General features: G+C 41.2%; 1 protein-coding gene across 1 annotated transcript in view; it reads left to right on the forward strand.

The window, feature by feature from the left end:
* The first annotated feature begins 1,080 nt into the window (after positions 1-1,080).
* tyk2 (tyrosine kinase 2) overlaps positions 1,081-22,452 on the forward strand; it is a 147,335-nt gene continuing 125,963 nt past the window's right edge. Inside the window, exon 1 of the mRNA XM_063035857.1 lies at positions 1,081-1,338. The gene's annotated coding sequence lies outside the window, so the exon portion shown is untranslated. The remainder of the gene's footprint in view (positions 1,339-22,452) is intronic.

The following is a 22,452-nucleotide window of genomic DNA, read 5'->3' on the forward strand; positions in this document are numbered from 1 at the left end:
AAATGCAACAGACGTCATCAACACCTTGCACAGTAAGTCAAGCTCAAGATTTCGAGGTTTTTTGAGTATCCTGGGAAAATGGACAATAATGGAATGAGCTGGCTTGACCTCAAGCTTGAACCAACCTGAAAAACCCGAAATTATCTCGGACTATGTTTCTTTTTCTCTTGTTGATTATTTTGCTGTGTAAGTTATGTGTAATTTATGTCAATTTAAGTTTATATTTGCTTACGTTAGAGTGAAGGAGAATAAGAGGAGGCTTGATAGAGGTGTACAAGATGATAAGAGGCATAGATAGATTGGATAGCCAGAGATTTTTTCCCAGGGTAGAGATGGGTAAAACAAGGGGCATAATTTTAAGGTGATTATAAAGAATTGGGGGGGGAGGGGAGGAAGGATAACAGGGATGGTGGCACAGGCAGATATATTAGGAATATTTAAGAGATTCTAAGGCATATGCATGATTGAAAAAAATGTTGGGCTATGTAGGAGGGAAGGGTTAAATTGATCTTCAAATAGGTTTTAAAAAAAAAAGTTGGCACAACGTTGTGGGTTGAAAGACCTGCACTGTACTGTACTATTCTATAAACATGAGAAAGTCTGCAGATGCTAGAAATCCAAAGCAACACACACAAAATGCTGGAGGAGCTTGGCAGGCCAGGCAGCATCTATGGAAAAGAGCAAACAGTCGAGTTCCTCCAGCATTTTGTATGTACTAGTCTATGTCTGTAAAATACTGTGGTGATGCGAAAAGTAAATGTTTATGGCGTTTATACCCTGTGTGATATGCCTATGGTAATCATTTGAACATGGTAGAACGCTATACAACTTTTACCACTTTCTAATCGTGCTCATTCTTGTAAAAATGCATATAATTCATGCTTGTCTTGTGAATGTTGTGTTTCTAATTCCATGTGCCTGTGGTACTGTCGTAGGTAAGTTCTTCCATTTGCATCTGTACAAATGACAATAAACTCGATTTGGATCCGGGAGTGTCTTGACGACTACAACTCCCGGCATGCCATGGGCGCGAGGTTTCGCCCTGGATATGTCTGTCGTCAGTTCCGGGAGGCGGGCGGTGCGAAATGCCAGTGAAGGGAGTTTTGTGAGAGGAACAGCGGTGCTGGAGGCAGAGGAAGAGGCGCGACACGGCTGAGCTAGACATTCGTGCTTGGCTCCAGCGATGGTATAGGATGGTCGTTGAGGTTGTCGGAGGGAGTTGTCGACGTTAGGTCCGTCAAGAATCAGGATTACCAGGGCCCGGTCGCGGAAAGGCCCCGGGCACCTCGCCACCGGCTCCAGCACCAGCGGCCGAAGTTGTGGAACCCGGGAGTGAAGGTACAGCTGTGGCGGTCCTTCGTCCTGACAGCTTGCCCCGGCACTAGTGCTGAGCAGCAAAGCCCAGAATATGTAAAGGGAGCGCAGAAATCGGTCAGACGCTGTTGTGAGGAATCGTGAGTTTACAGAAATCAGGCGGATAGTAGAAAGTGATGATGTCACGATGAGGCTATGGGCAGATAATGGGCTGGAGCAGTGAGTCATATTTAGATAATAAATGCACGTGAATGTTGTAAATGTCTGAAGACAAATGTGTAGAGAAATTGAAATTAAAACGATCTTTCTGTCGAAAGGGAGATAAGAGGGTCTCGCTAATCAGAGGAAACAAAATGTAAACAAATACGTGAGATAGAGATTAGAAAATGCATCAGATAGCGCGGATGGAGTACGGGGGGGTGGGGAAGAAGGGGACGGATAGTGCAATACTGTTGTAACTGTTTGACAGCATGAATCATATAGAAACACGGCTAATCCTCACCAATTACCGTCTTATTTAGTGATTACGTTTGTAGAATAGGTAATAGTATGTTGGAAAATTCAGAATCAGGTTTAATATTACCAGCATATGTTGCGAAATTAGTTAACTTTGCAGAAGCAGTACAATGCATTATATGATAGAGAGAAAAAAGAAAATGTGTAAAAATGAAAGAAAAATGCAGTGGGTAAAATTCAAGGTACAAAATGATATGTCAGTTGTGGAGTACATACCTATGTTAAGACTGTATAGCTTATATTGAGCAAATTGCCATCAATTTATATACTTATGTAGGGGGTAACAGAAAACGATATTTTGAATTTAGTCAGCTAAGAGTGAATTAATCTCTGGAAGCAAGTAAAAAATTTTGCTGCAGAATGTGTTCAGTTTTTATGTTGAAGATCTTTTCTCTTAAGTATTAACAAAACTTCCATTTACATAGCACCATTGATTTCTCAAGATTCCCTTGGAAGCATTGGGAATATTGTCAAATGACGTTTGATCCTGAGTCACAACTTTGGAGATTAAAACTAGGGAGAGCGTGGAAGAAATTGCAAAATAAAGTCAATAAAATTAAAATCAAGATGTTGCTTAACTGAGTATTAGTATGCATCTTTAATTACTAGGGAAGAGGTAAATGGGACTTGGTGCTTCTTAGGAATTGGGCAGCAGAGTTTTGGATGACGTCAGGTTTATTGAGTATAGGTTGAGGGATACCAGTGACCAGTGCGTTGGAATAGTCTAAAGGTAACAAAGGCATAGATAACACTATGAAGAAGCAAGTGAGCTGAGATAGTTGGATGGTTGAGCATTTGTGGAGATGGAATGCATGCGACTGACATGAGGTTCTGGTGGGAGACCAGGTTTATGAATAATTTGATTCACTCTCGGATAGCTGCCAGGAGTGAGGTTAAATTGAGAGCTTTTGAACAGAGTTATTTCAGGAAGGTGGAATTGAGCAGAAGGTCCTACCATTGCTTTGTTGGCAAAAATTTAGCTCCTCTGGTACTGGATGTTGCATTTGTAGTTCCAAGATGGTAAAGGGACCAAAATAGATTGTGGTGAGCCAGATCTGAGTAAAAAGTTGTAATTCTGTCTTTGTTGATTGATTACATTGCAACTACAAAAATCCAACTTGCTACTTCACTGATAGTTATGTGTTGTCTAATCATGTGGTGGCGGGGGGGGGGGAAGTAGGAGTGAACTGCAATTTATATGATTTACAAAATTTCTCTTGTTTTTCCTATTTTTTTAATATGTATAGATTAGAGAGTAGAAGTTACTGAATTTGTTTAGAGCTGTTGACAATGTGATTGTCAACATATTGAGCATTAGATAGCTGAACATTGGGTTAAATATCTGTTCAGTTCCAAACAGCATGTCTTAATGCCGATCCTCGAATAATTGCTTTTGTCACTTTTGTAATATGTACAGACGGTAAGATGGCATCAGGGACATGTTATGGTTTAGGATTTATTTGAGTCAACTATATTTGTAATGTGTCTTTTGTCTGTAATTGTACAGCTGTTAGAAAAATGCATATCAACTTGTACTGTCTAATACTTGTTGAGGAAAAGCAATTTTGTAGAAAAGCACTTAAAAGTTTCAATAATTTCTCTTTAGAAATGGAGAAAATTATTGTAATATATTGTTATGTAAGCAGCAGAAGAGGTAGATGTGGGCACCAGTTACAAAATAATTGCATGTCATCCTTTCTTTGCCTGGTGAAGAACCCAAGGCTGTTAGTTTATAACAGCTTTCTTTATTGATGTAGATTAGAACGTAGTCCAAAAGCACCAATCAATTTGAATTGACAATATTTTGCCATTGTGATGTCTGGGTTAATTCTGAAACCCAAATGCCTCACTTCTATTGTACTTGTCCTGCACCGTTTGATACCATCTTTCTTAACCCCACACTATGCCTTCACCTGCAGTAATATCACCAGAGGAGACACAGTTCCTGAAACTGGTACACGTTGATCATCCTGAATCTTGAGGCTTGCCGCATTAATTGATTTGAGTACAGACCAGAGCTAATGCAAGCTGCTGAACTGAGTTCAAGCAACAATTAGGAAGGGACAATATATGTTGTCTTTGCTTGTAGTATTTGCATCTTTTTAATAAAAATGAAATTTACCCTGCTTCCCATTTTGGAGCAGAGCCGTTATTCCAAACAAAACTGGTAAGATGGTGATGATGCAAATTTTCTATCGAATTCTACAGCATGGAAACAGGACCTGTGGGTCATTAAGTCCATGACAGCTATCAAACAAACAGATGCACCAATCCAATTTTTTTATTTTCACATTCTAGTTATTAAAACTGATAACTTTCAAATATATTTTTTTAACTTTTCTGATCGGAGTTATACAATAAGGAAAAAAGCTCTTTGGTCCAGCTCTTCCATGCTGATCAAAATGTCTGAGTTACTCCATTCAGCTGTGTTTGGCCCATAATGCCTTTAAATCCATGTACCTGTTTAGTTGGATAGACAGATTGTAATTGTAACCACCTCTAAAGCTTCAGCTGGCAGTTTGTTCCATATGTCCACCACCCTCTGTGAAAAAATTTACACCTCGTGTCCCTTTCAAACTTTTCGCCTTTTACCTTAATTTGTGTCTTCGTGTGTCAGATTCCCTTGCGCTAGGGGAAAAAAAGACTGATCATCCACCTGTCTACTCTTCATGAGTTTTCTTTTCTCTGCAAGGTCACCCTTCAGCTTCTGATGTTCTGGGGAAGAATGCCCCAGCCTTTATTTATAATTCAAGCCTTCCAGTTCTGGTAGCATTTTCATGATCCTTTCTAGCTTAATGACGTCTTCCTAAACTGGTCAGACTGTATGCTAGACTGCAAGTGTGGTCATCAGTGACTTGTACAGTTGCAGTGTGATGTCGCAACTCCTGTACTCATGCCTGACCAATAAAAGCAAGGATGCCGGATGCCAAATGCCACTTTCACTACCCTGTCAACCAGTGTTGCTACTTTCAGAGAAATATATACCTGTCTCTATTCTGCAACACTCTCCACAGCCGCATCTTACTTGGCGTCCTTCTCTGGTTTAACTTGCCAAAATGCAACGTGTGCCACTTTCGATCTGAGTTGTGTTATCCTAGTTACATAACAGATGAGCGGGTTAATTATGCATGAAGTTTTAGATTCTTTTTCATAGCAGAAAGTTGACATGCAGCATGAGGAAGGTTTGTGGCCGAATGTTTTTTTTTGTAATATAATTTTTATTGAATTTTCAAAAAGAATACATGAAAAAATAGAATCTACCCTCCCCCCTCCCCTTAACCCTCCCCCCCCTATATATAGTCCTGCCTAAAAAGAAAGAAAAAGGAAAAAAAAAGAACCGCCTGGGTATTGGAAGGTTTCCACATGCTCCATGGGATTCAAAATAAATTTGGTATAATTATTCGTTACTTTCCCCAAGTGACCAAAGTCTTTATTGGAGCACTTAAATATGCCATCCTATCTTTTGTAAATAAGGGCGCCAAATATTCAAAAATGTTACCTATTTATCTCTTAAATTATAAGTAATTTTTTCGAGTGGAATAGAACTAGCCATTTCATTATTCCAACGATCCATACTTAAATACGAATCAGATTTCCAAGTAACTGCTATAGTCTTCTTAGCTACTGCCAATGCAATTTTTATAAATTCTTTCTGATATTTATTCAATTTAAGTTTCGGTTTTATCCCTTCAATATCACCTAATAAAAATAATATAGGGTTATGTGGAAGTTGAGTTGCAGTAATTTGTTCCAATAAGATTCTTAAATTTATCCAAAAGGGTTGAATTTTAAAACAAGACCAAGTAGAATGTAAAAAAGTACCAATTTCTTGATTACACCGAAAACATTTATCAGATAAATTTGAATTTAATCTATTTATTTTTTGCGGTGTAATATATAATTGGTGTAAAAATTATATTGTACTAATCTAAGTCAAACATTTATTGTATTTGTCATACTGTCAAAACAAAGTCTTGACCAATTTGTTTCATCAATAATAATATTCAGATCTGTTTCCCATTTTTGCTTTGACTTATGGGTTCCTTGTTTAATTGTCTGTTCTTGAATCAAATTATACATACAAGAAATAAATTTTTTAATTTTCCCTTTTTGAATTAAAATTTCAATTTCATTAGGTTTTGGCAAAAACATTGTTTGACCCAGCTTACCTTTTAAGTAAGCCCTTAATTGAAAGTAAGAAAAGAAAGTATTATTAGATATTTTATATTTATCCTTTAATTGTTCAAATGACATCAATATACCTCGTTCAAAACAATCTCCTATAAATTTAATCCCTTTTTGGTACCAATTATATAAAAGTTGATTATCCATTGTAAAAGGAATAAGTCTGTTTTGGAACAAAGGTCTCCTTGCTAATAAAGATTTCTGTGTTTCATTATCAACATTTATCTTATTCCATAGATCAATCAAATGTGTTAATATAGGAGATTCTTTCTTTTCCCGTATCGATTTAGATTCCCATTTATATATAAAATCTTCAGGTCTATTTTCTCCTATCTTGTGGCCAAATGTTGATTTATTTAGTTTCGTCAAGCTCGAAACCATTTGCTCGACTCCTCCGCTAATTTTTCCAGATTTGTCTCAACGATATAATTCATTTGAGCCAAGAGGTTGTGGATTTAATTAATACGACATTCAACTATTACTTAACTGCAATCCTGAGGAACTGCAGTGCTTTAGAGGTGCTATATGTCAGATGTTTAAGCAAGATACTATTTTGCTGTTTGGATAGGTGTAAAGAAGCAGGAGAGTTTACTTGGTGTCCACCAGGTACTTGGGCGTCTTGCTCATTATTTCTTGGACACATATTGATTGATTATTGTGTTTTCATGCAAACATTGCCTGCACTTCAAAGTTGGTTAGTTTTTCATGAGCTTTGGAAATTTCTAACTTTGTTTTTCTGCATCTTGCAGCATCTGTGGTTGGCAGAGAATTTGGGTTATCCTCTATTGCTACCCTGAAGGGAATATGTGATGTTGGAGGCTCTACAAGGTCCTCTCTGCCTCGGGATAGACACAATTATAGACCTTGCACAGATAAGCTCGAAAACAAAGGCTGAGAGGAATATCAAGCCATGTCCCGTATGCTGAGTCTTCTGTGTCACCCCCAAAATGCATCTAATCTTGTTACCAAAGTTGTGCCAGTAAGATTTTTCTTAGTTAAATCTTTTGATTTATATAAGAAGACAGTAAGGAGACAGCATTTGGTAACTAAATCAATGTGGCAGCAAGTGAATTACAGTGGTGCCAGAAAGTTTGTGAACCCTGTAGAATTTTCTCTACTCTTGCACAAGTATAACCTAAAATGTGATCAGATTTTCACACAAGTCCTGTAAGTAGATAAAGAGAACCCAATTAAATAAATAACACAAAAAGCATTATACTTGTTAATTTATTTATTGAGAAAAATATATGTATTTATTGGAAAAGTATGTGAACCTCTGGGGGTAATGCCTTCTACAAAAGCTATTTAGAGTCAGGTGTTCCAATCAATGAGATGAGATTGGAGGTGCAGGTTGTAGAGATGCCCTGCCCTAAAAAAAAAGAGGCACACAAAGTCAGGTTACTGACAGAGCCTGCTCTTCTCAAAAAAGATCTGTTTATGTGCACCATGCCTCGATCAAAACAACTTTCAGAGGACTTTAGAAGAAGAATTGTTGAGATGCATGAAGCTAGAAAAGGCTACAAAATCATTTTTAAAGACCTGAGTGTCCAACAGTCCACTGTAAGAGAAATTGTCTACAAATAGAGGAAACTTAGTACTGTTGCTACTCTCCCTGGGAGTGGGCATCCTGCAGAGATCACACCCAGAGCACAAAGTGCAATGCTGAAGGAGATGAAAAAGAACCCAAGGGTAACAGCAAAAGGCCTGCAGAAATCTCTAGAATTTGCTAAAGTCTCTGTTCATGTGTCCACTGTCAGAAGAAATGCTGCTGATCAAGAAAGGTGTTCATGGAAGGACACCATGGAGGAAACTACTGTTTCCAAAAAAGCATTGCTGCACATCTCAAGTTTGCAGAAGACCACTTGGATGTTCTGCAATGCTTCTGGGACAATGTTCTGTGGACAGATGAGATAAAAGTTGAACTTTTTGGCAGAAATGCACATTGCTATGTTTGGAGGGAAAAGTGCACTGCACAGCAACACCAAAACTTCATCCCAACTGTGAAGCATGGTGGAAGGAGTATCATGGTTTGGGCAACACACATCAAAGTTGTTGGTGAACGCAGCAGGCCAGGCAGCATCTCTAGGAAGAGGTACAGTCGACGTTTCGGACCGAGACCCTTCGTCAGGACTAACTGAAGGAAGAGTTAGTAAGAGATTTGAAAGTGGGAGGGGGAGGGGGAGATCCAAAATGATAGGAAAGACAGGAGGGGGAGGGATGGAGCCAAGAGCTGGACAGGTGATTGGCAAAGGGAATATGAGAGGATCATGGGACAGGAGGCCCGGGGAGAAAGACGGGGTGGGGGGACCCAGAGGATGGGTAAGGGGTATAGTCAGAGGGACAGAGGGAGAAAAAGGAGAGAGAGAGAAAGAATGTGTGTATAAAAATAAATAACGGATGGGGTACGAGGGGGGGTGGGGCATTAGCGGAAGTTAGAGAAGTCAATGTTCATGCCATCAGGTTGGAGGCTACCCAGACGGAATATAAGGTGTTGTTCCTCCAACCTGAGTGTGGCTTCATCTTTACAGTAGAGGAGGCCGTGGATAGACATGTCAGAATGGGATGTGGAATTAAAATGTGTGGCCACTGGGAGATCCTGCTTTCTCTGGTGGACAGAGCGTAGGTGTTTAGCAAAGCGGTCTCCCAGTCTGCGTCGGGTCTCACCAATATATAGAAACATCATGGTTTGGGGCTGCTTTTCTGTCTCAGGGCATCAACAGCTTGCAATCATTGAGGGAACAATGAATTTGAAATTGTATCAAGACGTTTTACAGGAGAATGCCAGGGTAACAGTACATTACCTGAAGATTAATAGAAGTTGGATAATGCAACAAGGCAATGATCTGAAAGACAAGAGTAAGTCAGCAACATCATGGTTTAAAAAGAAGAAAATACCTGTTTTGGAATGGCTGAGTCAAAGTCCTGACCTTAATCCCATAGAAATGTTGTGGAAGGACCTGAAGCAAGCAGTTCATGCAAGGAAGCCCACCACCATCCCAGACTTGAATCAGTTTCCTAAAGAGGAATGACCTAAAATTCCTCCAGGCCGATGTGTAGGACTGATCAACAGTTTCCGGAAACATTTGATTGAAGTTATTGTAATATTGGATCATTTTTCTCAATAAATAAATAAGTATAATGCTTTTTGGGTCAGTTATTTATTTGGATTCTCTTTATTTGGTTTTCAGATGCATGAAGATCTGATCACATTTTAGGTCATATTCATGCAGAAATAGAGAAAATTCTACAGGGTTCACAAGCTTTCTAGCATCACTGTATGTTTAAATTCCACTAGTCTAAGGTGACCCAGATTTTGTTTGAATCAGTTATCTTTGATCTTCTTTAGCTAAACTCTCCGTAGCTCATTTGCTTTCTCATTTATTTCAGAGTTGTACAGATGGTTTATTGTCTGTGCAGCTTGATGACTTGCAAAGCAATAACAAGTGCGTCGATTGTGACTCACTCTCCACTGTACCTAGCAATTAAATTATTCCCCTCTTGCAGTTGTTCTGTTCATTGCTAACCTGATTCATGCCTTTGTCTTTTCCTCTGGCTGTCAATAAGTCTGCACAGTTCTGGTAAATATACATTTCTACTTTTTCCTTATTCAGATGGTATATGACTACTGCCAGCTACTGCTTGAGAGATTAACTTTGTAAGTCCCATCTCCATTCTATCTGCCAAAAGCAGAACTTCCCGGTGGCCAAACATTTTAATTCCAATTCCCATTCCTGTTCCGATATGTCAGTCTATGGCTGCTTTTTGTGCCACGATGAGGTCACCCTCAGGGTGGAGGAACAGCAACTTGTATTCTGTTTGGTTAACCTCCATCCTAATGGCATGTACATCAATTTCCCCTTTTGGTGAAAAAAAAATTACCTGTCCCTCCCTCTTTGGTATTTCCCACTCTGGCGTCGTGCCTCTTTCCACCTACCTGTCACCTCCCCCTGGTGCTGTGCCTGTCCTCCTTTCCTTTCTCCCATGGTCCACTCTCCTCTCCTATCAGATTCATTCTTCTCCAGCCCTTTACCTTTCCTACTCACTTGGTTTCACCTATCACCTTATGGCTAATTTCCTCCCCCTTCCCCACCCCCACCACCTTTTTATTCTGCCTTCTTCCCCCTTTCTTTCCAGGCTTGAAGAAGGATCTTGGTTCAAGGACATTTATTATCAAAGAACGTATAAATTATACAACCTTGAGATTTGCTTGCCACAAAGCAAGAGACCCAAAATAACCCAATTAAATAAAAAAAAAGAATAAAAATAAAAGACCAACACTTGATGTGCAAGAGGAAGAAAAAAATACAGATCATACAAATAATTAAAGTGAACAACAACATTCTGAACCAAAATTGAGTCTTCAGATCCACAGCCCGGAGTAGGACCAGAGCCTCACTTATCAGTTGATTATATTAGTGGACATGGAGCACACAGCCAGGGCAGTATTCATAGACTCAGCATCATAGAGAGAGGAGTGACCATCATGGAGAAGGAGAGAAATTGGTTCTTGCCTTCAATCTGGTCTGGTGTTTAAATTGTCTAAACAGCGAATCATACCTCACACTAGGAACCTGGGCCTAGACCATGCCGTCCAGCGACTCGCTCCGGGTCCAGATTTCGCCACCCAGCCCGAAGCTGCTCTCAAGCTCTTCAAGTCACCTTGGCTCCCAGAGTAATCTAACCTTGCACTTGGGCTATTTGTATGGGTACTGAAGCACTCTGCCCAGGCCCTGACTTCTCTCAGCACCCAGAGCAATCTAACTTCACACCAGGACCAGTTGTGTGGGTATCAGAACTCCATCTGCAACAAGCAATCTCAGCTCATCCCTCAAACTTGCTTGCCCCTTCACTGTTTGTGGCGATAATTTAGCACAAATTGCTCCAGAAAAGATATTTTTTAGTGATGTTTTTAGTCAGATTTCTTATCTTGTTAACTACCAGAAAGCTTGCAAGTGTTCAGTAGCACCTTCGTAACCACAAGTTGGCCTGAAACATCAATTTGTTAATTTCAGTGGATGTTGCCTGACCTGTTGAGTTCCTCCAGCATTTTGTGTGTATTGCTTTGTAAGTCCCATGTTGCCAATGAAAAGTTGGCATGATGTTGGAGTATTCTTTGCTGCTGTCTTTGGCTCAATATTAGTTTTCCCTCTGTAGTACTTCTCCCCTTAGCAGTGAAGTAACTGATCTTTTGGGTGCTTGGAAATTTCATGGAGACATTCAAAACACAGCTTGATTTTAGCTGCAAATCAAAAACACAGGAGATTCTCCAGATGAGGAAAATCCAGAGCAACATGCATAAAACTGCTAGAGGAACTCAGATCAGGCAGCATCTGTGGAAATGAATAAACATTTGATGTTTTGGGCTGAGACCCTTCACCAGGATTGGAAAGTAAGGGGAAGACGTCAGAATAAAATGGTGGGGGGAGGGGAAGGAGGGGGCAGTAGGTGGATTTAATAGGCAGGTGAGAAAAAGTAAGAGGTTGGAGCGGGGAATATAAGAAGAGGAAAGGAGGAGGGAAAAAATTACTAGAAGCAGACATCGATGTTCACACCATCAGGTTGGGGTACCCAGGAGGAATATGAGGTGTTTCTCCTCCAGCTTGAGGGCGGACTCATCGTGATAAAAGAGGAGGCCATGGACTGATGTGTCAGAATGGGAATGGGGATAGGAATTAGAATGGTTGGCCACTGGAAAATTCTGCTTTGGGTGGATGGAACGGATGTGCTTGACAAAACGGTCCCCTAATTTACGTCGGGTCTCACCAGTGTAGAGGAGGCCACTTTGGGAGCACTGGATACAATAGATGATCCCCAACTGCTGGTCAGCTGTGAAGATGAGATTGAGATAGAGAGTTGGCAGTATTATGTTTAAATTAAATTTATTATCAAAGTACATTTATGTCACCATGTGCAATCTTGAAATTTTGAGATTTGTTTTCTTGCAGGCATTCAGTATTTAAGCTGGTTAACCTGTTCCCATTCTCTAATTTCTAAATGTTTTGTAATTTGTTGTCAAATGGGCAGCCAGTCTCTTTGTACTCCATTTTGTCACAGCTGTTCTTGCTTCCTTTATTTTCTCAAGTGTTCTGAGCTTTCTTCCAAATTACAAATGTGGAATTCACCCCATCTGCTGTGATAAACTAACACAATTTTCAACCCTCTGATAAATACTCCTTGAACCTCTAAAACTCTGGCCAGCTTTCACCCAACCACTTTCTTCTACCACCATAACCCACTCCATGATTCTATCTTCAACAGGCAGAAATCCCCAAGCTTGTTATGGTTTAATCACAGGTTTCTCTTTCATTTTGATCGAGTTGTGCTTGACCTTCAAATCTTAACCTTTCAGTAAAAATCCCCCACTCATGTACTGGACTCTACTCTTGCTATGCTTGTCTTTTCTGCTTCCAGCAATTCCTGTGGAGTACCTGGAAGGAAGTGGCTTGGCAGGCTGTCAGGAATCTCTGGAGGCTGTCATCCCTTCACTGATGTCTGCAATTGGAGATGTTAGTTGTGCTACAGGAGAATTTGCTTGCTGACGGGAAGAGGTGAACGGCATCTGCGCACTGAAATCCATTTTGTATGGAAAAGCTATTAAGATGAGGAGGAATAAATAAAGAAACTGTGTTGATGAGCTGGCTGAGGGTAGAACTGGAAGAGATTAAGGATATTGGACTTGAAACAACCCCTGCTACGTCATACCAGTGAATAACTGGAAAACAAAAATAATGGAAAGATAGTGCAAGGAAGACCTCGGGCAATTTAAGTGATTGTTTTCCAGCTGAACTTACTATCTATTTGCATTGGTGTTTTTTTTTCTCTCTGTTGACACTGCAGTGCTCTTTATTTCACCGTGTTCTTGTTTGTGGTTATGTCATGCATACTCAGAGATCACTGAATCCCTCTGTAATTAACCAGCTATGGGTGCGTGTAAATGATCTGTGTGGCTTCCTGTTGAGAAACTGGGCCACTGGTCATAGCTCAGTTCCTAATCATAGAGCTATACAGCAGAGATACAAGCCCTTCAGCCCAACGAATCCAGTGCCCACCCAGCTAGCTCCAATCTTCTGCATTCCGCCCAGATCCCATTAAACCCTGTTCTTGCATGTACCCATTCAAAGGTTTCAAAGTACATTACGACATTTAATATCAGAGTATGTTTAAAGGTTCTTTTTACAATCAAAGTATGTATGCTGAATACAAATCTGAAACTTCTTGTCTCCAGATAGCTATAGACTACAGAAAACCATATAAGTAATTGAAAGAAAAACATCAATCACCCCCCCCACATGTAAAGAAAAAGAAACAAAAACAGCAAACTCCAACCACCCCTAACCCTTCCCTCACACAAAAACTTACAGATCGCCCAAACCCCCAGCCCACCAATCCACAACAAAAAAGAATGGGCAAGGACACAAAAAGAACATAGAACTGAAAGAGTCCAATATGAACTGCAGTTTGTTTGAACTACAGTCCAAGCCATAAACTTCAGAATTTCGGTAATATCTTCAAGAGCATCGACACCCAGCAGCCCCCCGGCAGCGACTTGAACCAGCGACCCCTCAGTCCCTCCGAGTGCAGTGACTTGTACCAGCTGCTCGAAGTATACAGTACAAAACCTAAAATTCATCCTTTCCACAGACATCCACTAAACAAAGAGACTGTATAGAATGAAAGGAACAACAAAGTCTCCCCCCTCCCTTTGCACAAACAGCAGTAAAAGCATCGACCCCCCCCCTTCATTTGCTGCTGAATGATACTATTGTACCTGCCTCAATTCACTTGGGGTATCGTGAGCAGTTTTGGGCACTTCATCTAAGAAGGGATGTGCTGACATTGGAGAGAGGCCAGAGTGGGTTCATGAGAATGACCCTGAGAATAAAAGGGTTAACATATGAAGAACATTTAATGGCTCTGGCCATTATCCTTCTAAACTCATTGTAGTGAGGAGTAAAAATCTTTGTTACGTCTCCATCTAAATATGCCATGTGCAATCATAGTAATTTATAATAAATAGACAGTCAATGTAATATAGAGTACACTCAAATCAGCGTGAGTTCATCAGTCTGATGGCCTGGTGGAAGAAGCTGACCTGGAACCTGTTGGTCCTGGCTTTTATGCTGCGGTACCACTTGTCAGGTCACTGGTCTGAGTGCTACTGGTACCATGTAACCCAATACTACCTGTCGCATGGTCGGGTGGTCGGCAGCTAAACCGGCTCCCCCACCAGGCTTGCCTGGTGAGCAGGGTGGCTAGACACCCTGCAGGACGAAAAAGAAGACCTGTCAAAGGGCGGATGAACCCCCTTATAGGGTCAACAGCCATCTAGCAAACACGAGCTGTGAAGCGAGGAAAGGGCATCCCTTGCATCGAAGCTTGGTCTGGCCATTCACTGCAACAGAACTTCCCCCAGCCATCTTGGACCCCACCATATGGGGGGGGGGGGAGAGGGAGAGGGAGATAATAATTATTATTCCCGGATGGTAGCAACTGGAATAGATTGTGCTTGGGATTACTTGGGTCCCCAATGACCCTATGGGCCCTTTTTATATACCTGTCCTTGTAAATGTCCTGAATCATGGGAAGTTCACAACTACAGATGTGCTGGGCTGTCCGCACCACTCTCTGCAGAGTCCTGCAATTAAGGGAGGTACAGTTCTCATACCAGTTAGGATGCTCTCAATTGTGCCCAGTAGCAAGTCCTTAGGATTTGGGGGCCCATACCAAACTTCCTGAACCGTCTGAGGTGAAAGAGGCTCTTATGCCTTTTTCACAATACAGCTGGTGTGTACAGACCACGTGAGGTCCTCGGTGATTTGGATGCCGAGGAACTTGAAGCTGTTTACCCTCTCAACCCCACATCCATTGATGTCAATAGGGGTTAGCCCGTCTCCATTCCTCCTGTAATCCACAACTAGCTCCTTTGTTATTGCGACATTGAGGGAGAGATTGTTTTCTTGACACCATTGTGTCAGAGAGATGACTTCTCCCCTGTAGGCCACCTCATTATTGTTTGAGATAAGGCCAATGTAGTGTTGGCAAATTTAATTAGCAGTTTGGAGCTGTGTGTTGCGATACAGTCATGGGTATACAGGGAGTAAAGGAGGGGACTCAGTACGTAGCCCTGAGGAGCTCCTGTATTGAGAGTCAGAGGGTTGGAGATGAGGGAACCCACTCTTACAACCTGCTGGCAATCTGACAGGAAGCCCAGGATCCAGCTGCACAAGTCAGAGTCAAGGCCGAGGTCTCTGAGCTTCTTGTTGAGTCTGGATGGAACTATGGTGTTGAATGCTGAACTGTAGTCCAAGAACAGCATTCTCACATAAGACCATAAGATATAGGAGCAGAAGCAGGCCATTCGGCCCATCGAGTCTGCTCCGCCATTCAATCATGGGCTGATCCAATTCTTCCAGTCATCCCTACTCCCCTGCCTTCACCCCATACCCTTTGATGCCCTGGCTAATTAAGAACCTATCTATCTCTGCCTTAAATACACCCAGTGACTAGGCCTCCACAGTCGCTTGTGGCAACAAATTCCACAGATTTACCAACCTCTGACTAAAGTAATTTCTCTGCATCTCCGTTCTAAATGGACGTCCTTCAATCCTGAAGTCGTGCCCTCTTGTCCTAGAATCCCCTACCATGGGAAATAACTTTGCCGTATCTAATTTGTTCAAGCCTTTTAACATTCGGAATGTTTCTATGAGATCCCCCCCCATTCTCCTGAACTCCAAGGAATACAGCCCAAGAGCTGCCAGACGTTCCTCATATGGTAACCCTTTCATTCCTACGTAAGCTCCTTCTTCTCCAGATGCGTAAGGATACGGTATGTAGAGTAGTGGCTATTGCGTCATCTGTCAATCGGTTGTGTCAGTAGGCAAATTGTAGGGGGTCCAGTTTGGGTGGTAGCAAGCTTCAGATGTAATCTTTGGCTAGCCTCTCAACCCATTTGCTTATTATTGAGGTGAGTGCAACAGGACACCAGTCGTTCAGGCATGTTACCTATCCAACTTTGAAAGGCCTAGATAGAGTGGATGTGGAGAGGATGTTCCCTATTCTGGGAGGGTCTGGGATCAGAGGGCACAGCCTTAGAATACATGGATGTCCCTTTAAAACAGATGAGGAATTTCTTTTGCGAGAGGGTGGTGAATCTATGGAGTTTATTGCCATGGATGGTTGTGGAGGTCAGTCGTTGGGTATATTTAAAATGGAGAATCTTAGGTTCCTGATTAATCAGGAAGAAGGCCCATGGAATAGGATTGAGAATAGTAAATCAGCTGTGATAGAATGGCAGAGCAGACCCAATGTCCCGAATAGTCTAATTCTGCTCCTATGTCTAATGGTCTGTTTCTAAAACAATATTATCAGAAAATTAATATGCAGTGGTCACAACTGTGAGCCCTCTTGAGATTTTGCTCAGCATTTTACATTACACAGTGTAGCCACCCTCTTTCAGCATGCTGTCAATTTTTTAATATTACCCTGACTGCCTGGCCAAGTGCATTTTCTGCAAAACGCCAAAGCCCTTGATTTATTATGACATCCTCAGGAGTAACTTTGAATTCTTCTGCTTTGAAAGCAAATACAGTAGCAATTTTACATTTAGCAGTCAGCGGTTTAGTCAGCCACATATTGCTGGGTAGAGATTGATGATGATATGATGGCCCAAATATTGTAAGAACTCCCTGTAGTTGGAGCAGTGTTGCTTAATCTGAATAGTTTGATGGGGCCTGCTTTTAATAATGTACCTAATGGTGATGTTCTGCAGGTAAAATGAATGCACTACCTTGCAAATTGAAAATGTTGCTTAAACTTTGGCAGAACTTCAGCATATTGTCAGAATCAAGATTGGGTTTAATATTACCGGCATATGTCATGAAACCTGTTGTCTTTGTGGCAGCAGTACAATGCAATAGATAATAGAAAAAATGTGGATTACAGTAAGTATATATAAATGGTTAAATGAGTAAAAAAGTAGTGAGATACTGTTCGTGGGTTCAATGTCCATTCAGAAATCAGATGGCAGAGGGGGGAAAAAATAACTGTTCCTGAATCGTTGAGTGTGTGCCTTCAGGCTTCTGTACCTCCTTCCTGATGGTGGCATGACCTGGGTGACGGGCGTCCTCAATGTTGGACGCCGCATTTTGTTTTTTGAGGCATCACTCCGAAGGTGTCGTGAATACTACAGAGGCTAGTGCCCACCATGGAGCTGACTAAGTTTACAATTCTCTGCAACTTGCTGTGATCCTGTGCAGGGGCTGCCACCCCCTCCCCTGCTCTATACCAGTTGATGATGCAGCCATTTAGAATGCTCTCCATGGTAAGACTGTAGATATTTAAGTGTGTTTTAGGTGATACCAAATCTTCTCAAACTCAATCAATGTTTCAATTTAATATCAGAGAATGTATACAGTATACAATCTGAAATTCTTACTCTTCACAGACATCCATGAAACAAAAAAAAAACCCAAGGAGTAAATGATAAAAAAAACATTAGAACCCCAAAGTTCTCCCACTCCACCTCCCATGCACAAGCAGCAGCAAAAGCATCAACTCTCCCCCTTCTCTCCCCTCCCCATTTGCTCCAGCAAAAGTATCAACACCTCCACAGTCACCATGCAGCAATAGCAAAGACCTTGGAGACCTTGATCTAGAGCCCTTCAGAAACTACTGTACATCCCAACACTTCACTATCTGAGACCGGCTCCCTTTCTCACTAGTAAGGCGGAGAGGGGGAGAGAGAGAGAAAGAGAGAAAAAAAACTGAGACCGGCTCCCTTTCTCACTAGTGGGGGGGGGGAGGGGGGGGAGAGAGAGAGAGAGAGAGAGATCACTCCTGCAACAGCAAAAGGGGCGAGCAACCGCTTGCTGTTTTGATGTTACAACCTGCCGGCGTCAGAGTTCCCCGACACAAGGATCAGACAGACTTTCACTCACCATTGAGAGTGAGAGAGAGAGAGGGAGGGAGAGAGAGAGAGAGATAGATAGATAGATATCACTCAAGTGCAGGGGCCTTCTTTCAACAGCCTAATGAAATGTAGCTGCGTCAATACGTTGGGTCCAGGTTAGATCCTCCCAGATCTAACTTGCAGAAGGCTAACATACCCAAGCAAGTTTCCAAGCTTCTTAATGCATCTCAACAGACATGGACGAGTTCCAGGACAGAAATAAGCCATGAAGCCCTGTATATTGTCCTTGAAAATGTGTTCTTTAACATGGTTTGTTGGCTTTTTCATGTTTGAAAAGCATCTGCCATGGGTGCCTTTAGGACAACACAATTCTGGTTTCCTGTGAAGACGATATAGAAACATTCCAAAGTAAATGTTGATGGCACTTTTATGAAAGTAGAATTGAGGTTATGACGATCAAGAAAAGGCATGCGCACCATTACCATTAATTTCCATTTGTATATTGTATTTAATGTAGGAAAAATATCATGAATTGTTTCATTGATTAAATTACAGAACCGGTCATCGAAAGGTCTGGTCTAAAAATTAAGAGAAGTGAGTTTAAGTACTACCAAAGCAGCTGAGCAATTAAATCCAGATAAATAATTATACTATTACACACAGTAAACTAAAAACTTAGTTGTAACAAGAACAACGAACAAGAACAGTAAAACTAGCAGATTGTCCTTAAAACCTCTCTGATTCTTACACATGCTCTGTGGGTGAGAAAATGTTCCCTTTTCTCTGCTCCAGATTCCTGGTGCAGTTGAAATGACCCTGCCAGCTGCACAGTTGCCTCTAAATCACCGCGTTGAAGTATATTCCATATTGTAGTAATTCAGGAAGTTGGCTCAGTGCCTTAGCCACAGCATTTATTGATGGGAATGTGAAAATTCCCGTAAATGAGTTTTTTAAAAGAAGTGTAATTAAAAGCACTAAAAGTACATACAAATTACACTGGGATAGATGACCAAAATCTTAGTGTAGCGAGTTTGAGGGAAGCGTTACCGAAGAAAGGTAAGGCAGTGGAGAGATTATGGAACAATTAAACAGATGGTAATCTTTTGCTAGAGTGAAGAAGGTTAAGAACTTGTGGAGCTCTTGGAAAACTATGAAGGGAATAGGTAATGCTGACATGGGAAATGTGTGAGTGAATCCAACACATGAGACTATAAATTATAAGAAATTTGCTAATACATTTGCAGAGAATTCAGGAACAACTTATTTACACAGAGGGCTGAAAGAGTGGAATCTGCTGCTGAGAAATGTTAAACCAAATCGTCCTTGCAAAACCCATTGGGCATCATTGAGAGGCCCACTGATCTGTGCTGTCTACACTCATGGTGATGTGGGTAATCACAGCTCTAAATGGCATATATAAATTTGCCAGTGACACGCCTGTTGTTGGCAGAATCTCAGTTAGCGATGAGTAGGTGTACTGGAGCAAAATAAATATGCTGGTCGAGTAGTGCCACAATAGCAACCTTGCACTCAATGTCAGTAAGGCCAAGCCATTGATAGTGGACTTTCAGGAAGAGGAAGTTAGGAGGCCTCATTAAAGGGTGAACGTTTTCAAGTTCCTGGCTGTCAACGTCTCAAAGGATCTATCCTGGGCCCACCATATTGATTCATGCCAGTGGCTGTACTTCATTGGGAGTTTGAAAAGGTTCATACGTCACCGAAGACTCTAGTAATTTCTACAGATGTACCATGGAGAGCATTTTGTCTGCTGAACTCCCTACCATCACTCAGGTCTCAACACATGAATCGCTTGTGGCATTGAACTGTTTACTTTTTAGTTTGTATTGTATATGCACCTTATTGTTCATTTATTTGTGGTAATATTACTTTGTATTATGTGCATGAGTTTTATGTACTGTGCACCTTCGTCCGGAGGAATATTGTCTCATTTAGCAGTACGCATGTGTATGGATGAATGATAATAAACTTGAACTGGTTGCATCCCTGGCTGGTCTGGACTCATCAATATATGAGATTATAAGAGGCTTCATTGTAGATTCAGATTGTTGACTCAGCCTGCTCCGTCATGGGCATACCCCCCCACCCCCCCAAGGGTATCTTTGAAAGGCAGTGCCCCAAGAAGGTGGTGTCTATCACTAAGGGCCCTCAACATTTGTGACATGTCCTCTTCTCGTTACTACCATCAGGGAGGAGGTACAGGATCCTGAACATCTACACTGAACATTTTAGGAGCATTATCTCTGCCATCCAGTTTTTGAACAATCCATGAACACTACTTCACTATTCCTCTTTTGCACTATTTATTGATTTATTGATTGATAGTAACTTGTAGTAAGTACTTTGCTATACTTGCGCGATATGGCTGCTACAAACAACATATTTCATGATCAATGTCAGTGACAATAAATTTGATTCTTATTTGGATTATTGGGCCTTGATAATCTATATACAGTGATAAGGATGCCTGCTCCAGGACACTCTTATCAAAGTTGCTTCAGGTCAACCATAGCACAAGTTAAAAGTGGAAAATTACCCAGGTTAAACTGTCTGCAAAAAAAAATCAAAATGAAGTTAATCAGGCTGAAAACTGCTGCATCAGCTATTCTCAATAACAAAATGATGTAAGGTGTTGACAGTTATCAAGTCGTACTTGCCTGCCAGTGACTGATCATTGATTTCAGTTTGGATTTCAACAGGACTACTTGGCCTCAGCTCTTATAAATCTTGGTCCAACATAGATAGACAAGTGAGGTGAGGGGTGACTATAGTTGGCATTGAAAAGTAAATGGGAATTAAGGCAAATTTTCTCTACTGCCAGCATTTGTGCGTGGACTATGAAGTGATAAGAACGGGTCAGAATGCTGGTGCATGACAGAATGATCTTGCCATGTTGTTGCCATTCCACACCATGAACCTCTGTATTTTCTGGCCAAGAAAGATCTCCAACCACACCTTACTTCTTCAGTGTCACCAAGAGGATATGGTCACAATCATCATAAAGGAACATTGGAGATGGATTGGGCACGTAATGAAAAGAGAACCCAGCTCCATCATCAGGACAGCACCTCGTTGGAGCCCTGAAGTGCAGGGGAAATGTAGACCAAAGACAACTTGGTGCCGTACCACAGAGGCAGAAATGAGGACCCTGAACCACACCTAGGGTACGATAGAGAAGATGGAAGACCTTCATTGCTGCCCTAAATGCCAGTGGCATAACAGGCAGTAACTAGTGAAGTGATAAGTAAAATTTTTATTAGACTTGCCAGGAAGTGGCCATCTTCAGCAATTCTAAGATGACATTTAAGTGCACGACTATTGTTTGATGTTGGAGGATGCATCACCATAGACTAGAAATTAAACAAAATCAGAAATTCTATGGCTATAAGCATGACTTAGGAATTTGCTATTCTGTACCTAGTTTTTAAAAATCTGATTCCAAAGTTGTTCCATTATCTTGAAGGCATGAGTCAGGAGTATGATGCTCTGTTTGTCTAGCTGAGAGCAGTTTTAACATCAGCCAAGAAATTCTACATCTTCTAGTACATTGCTTTCCAATCACTGTGCAGAATAAATGCAGCAACTCACAAAGTATCTTGAACAACTCTTCCGGCTTTTGCTTTCTCCCATCTAGAAGAGTAAAGGACAGCAGATGCGTGGAAATGCAATTCCCCCCTACAATTAATGACTTTTCTCTCTTGGAAATACTTTGTTGTTCCTTTATCATGACTGTATCAAAGTGAAAAGTTATATTTTCATCAACATAGAAAATAGAGCAGTATAGCACAGGAACAGGACCTTTGGCCTGCAGTGTTGTGCCAAACCAATTAAATCAGTAATTAAATGGCCAACTAAACTAATCCCTTTTGCTTACGTAATGTCCATATCCTTCCATTTCCTTACACTTATGTACCTCTCTATAAATGTCTCTTAAAGGTTTGTAATGTCGCTTCAAGGTTTGTAAGGTCTATACCACCACCCCAGGCAGCACATTCCAGGCACCCACCACTCTCTGTTTTAAAAAAAATTGCCCTTCACATCTTTAAATTTAACACCCTCACCTTAAATGCATGCCCTGTGGTATTAGGTATCTCAACCCTGGGAAAAAGATACTCCCTATCTACTCTTTCTATGCCCCTCATTTACTTGTAAACTTCTATCAGATCTCCCATCAGCCTCTGCTGCTCCAGAGATACCCCAAGTTGGTCCAACCTTTCATTATAGCACATGCACTCTAATCCAGGTTTTCAGTGCTTCTAGAAGGCAGCTCATCACCTTCTCAAGTCGTGCAGAAGATGTAAGGCTTGCCAGAAGCACCACGTACATTGCATAACTGTATAAAATGATGTAACAATAGAAAGATAGAAATCTATAGCACATTACAGGCCCTTCGTCCCACAATGTTGTGCCGACCATGTAACCTACTCTAGAAACTGCCTAGAGTTTCCCTACTGCATAGCCCTCTATTTTTCTAACCTCCATGTACCTATCTAAGAGTCTCTTAAAACAAC

The sequence above is a fragment of the Mobula hypostoma genome, chromosome 29 (assembly GCF_963921235.1).
Source record: "Mobula hypostoma chromosome 29, sMobHyp1.1, whole genome shotgun sequence".
In the NCBI taxonomy this organism is placed as follows: Eukaryota; Metazoa; Chordata; class Chondrichthyes; order Myliobatiformes; family Myliobatidae; genus Mobula; species Mobula hypostoma.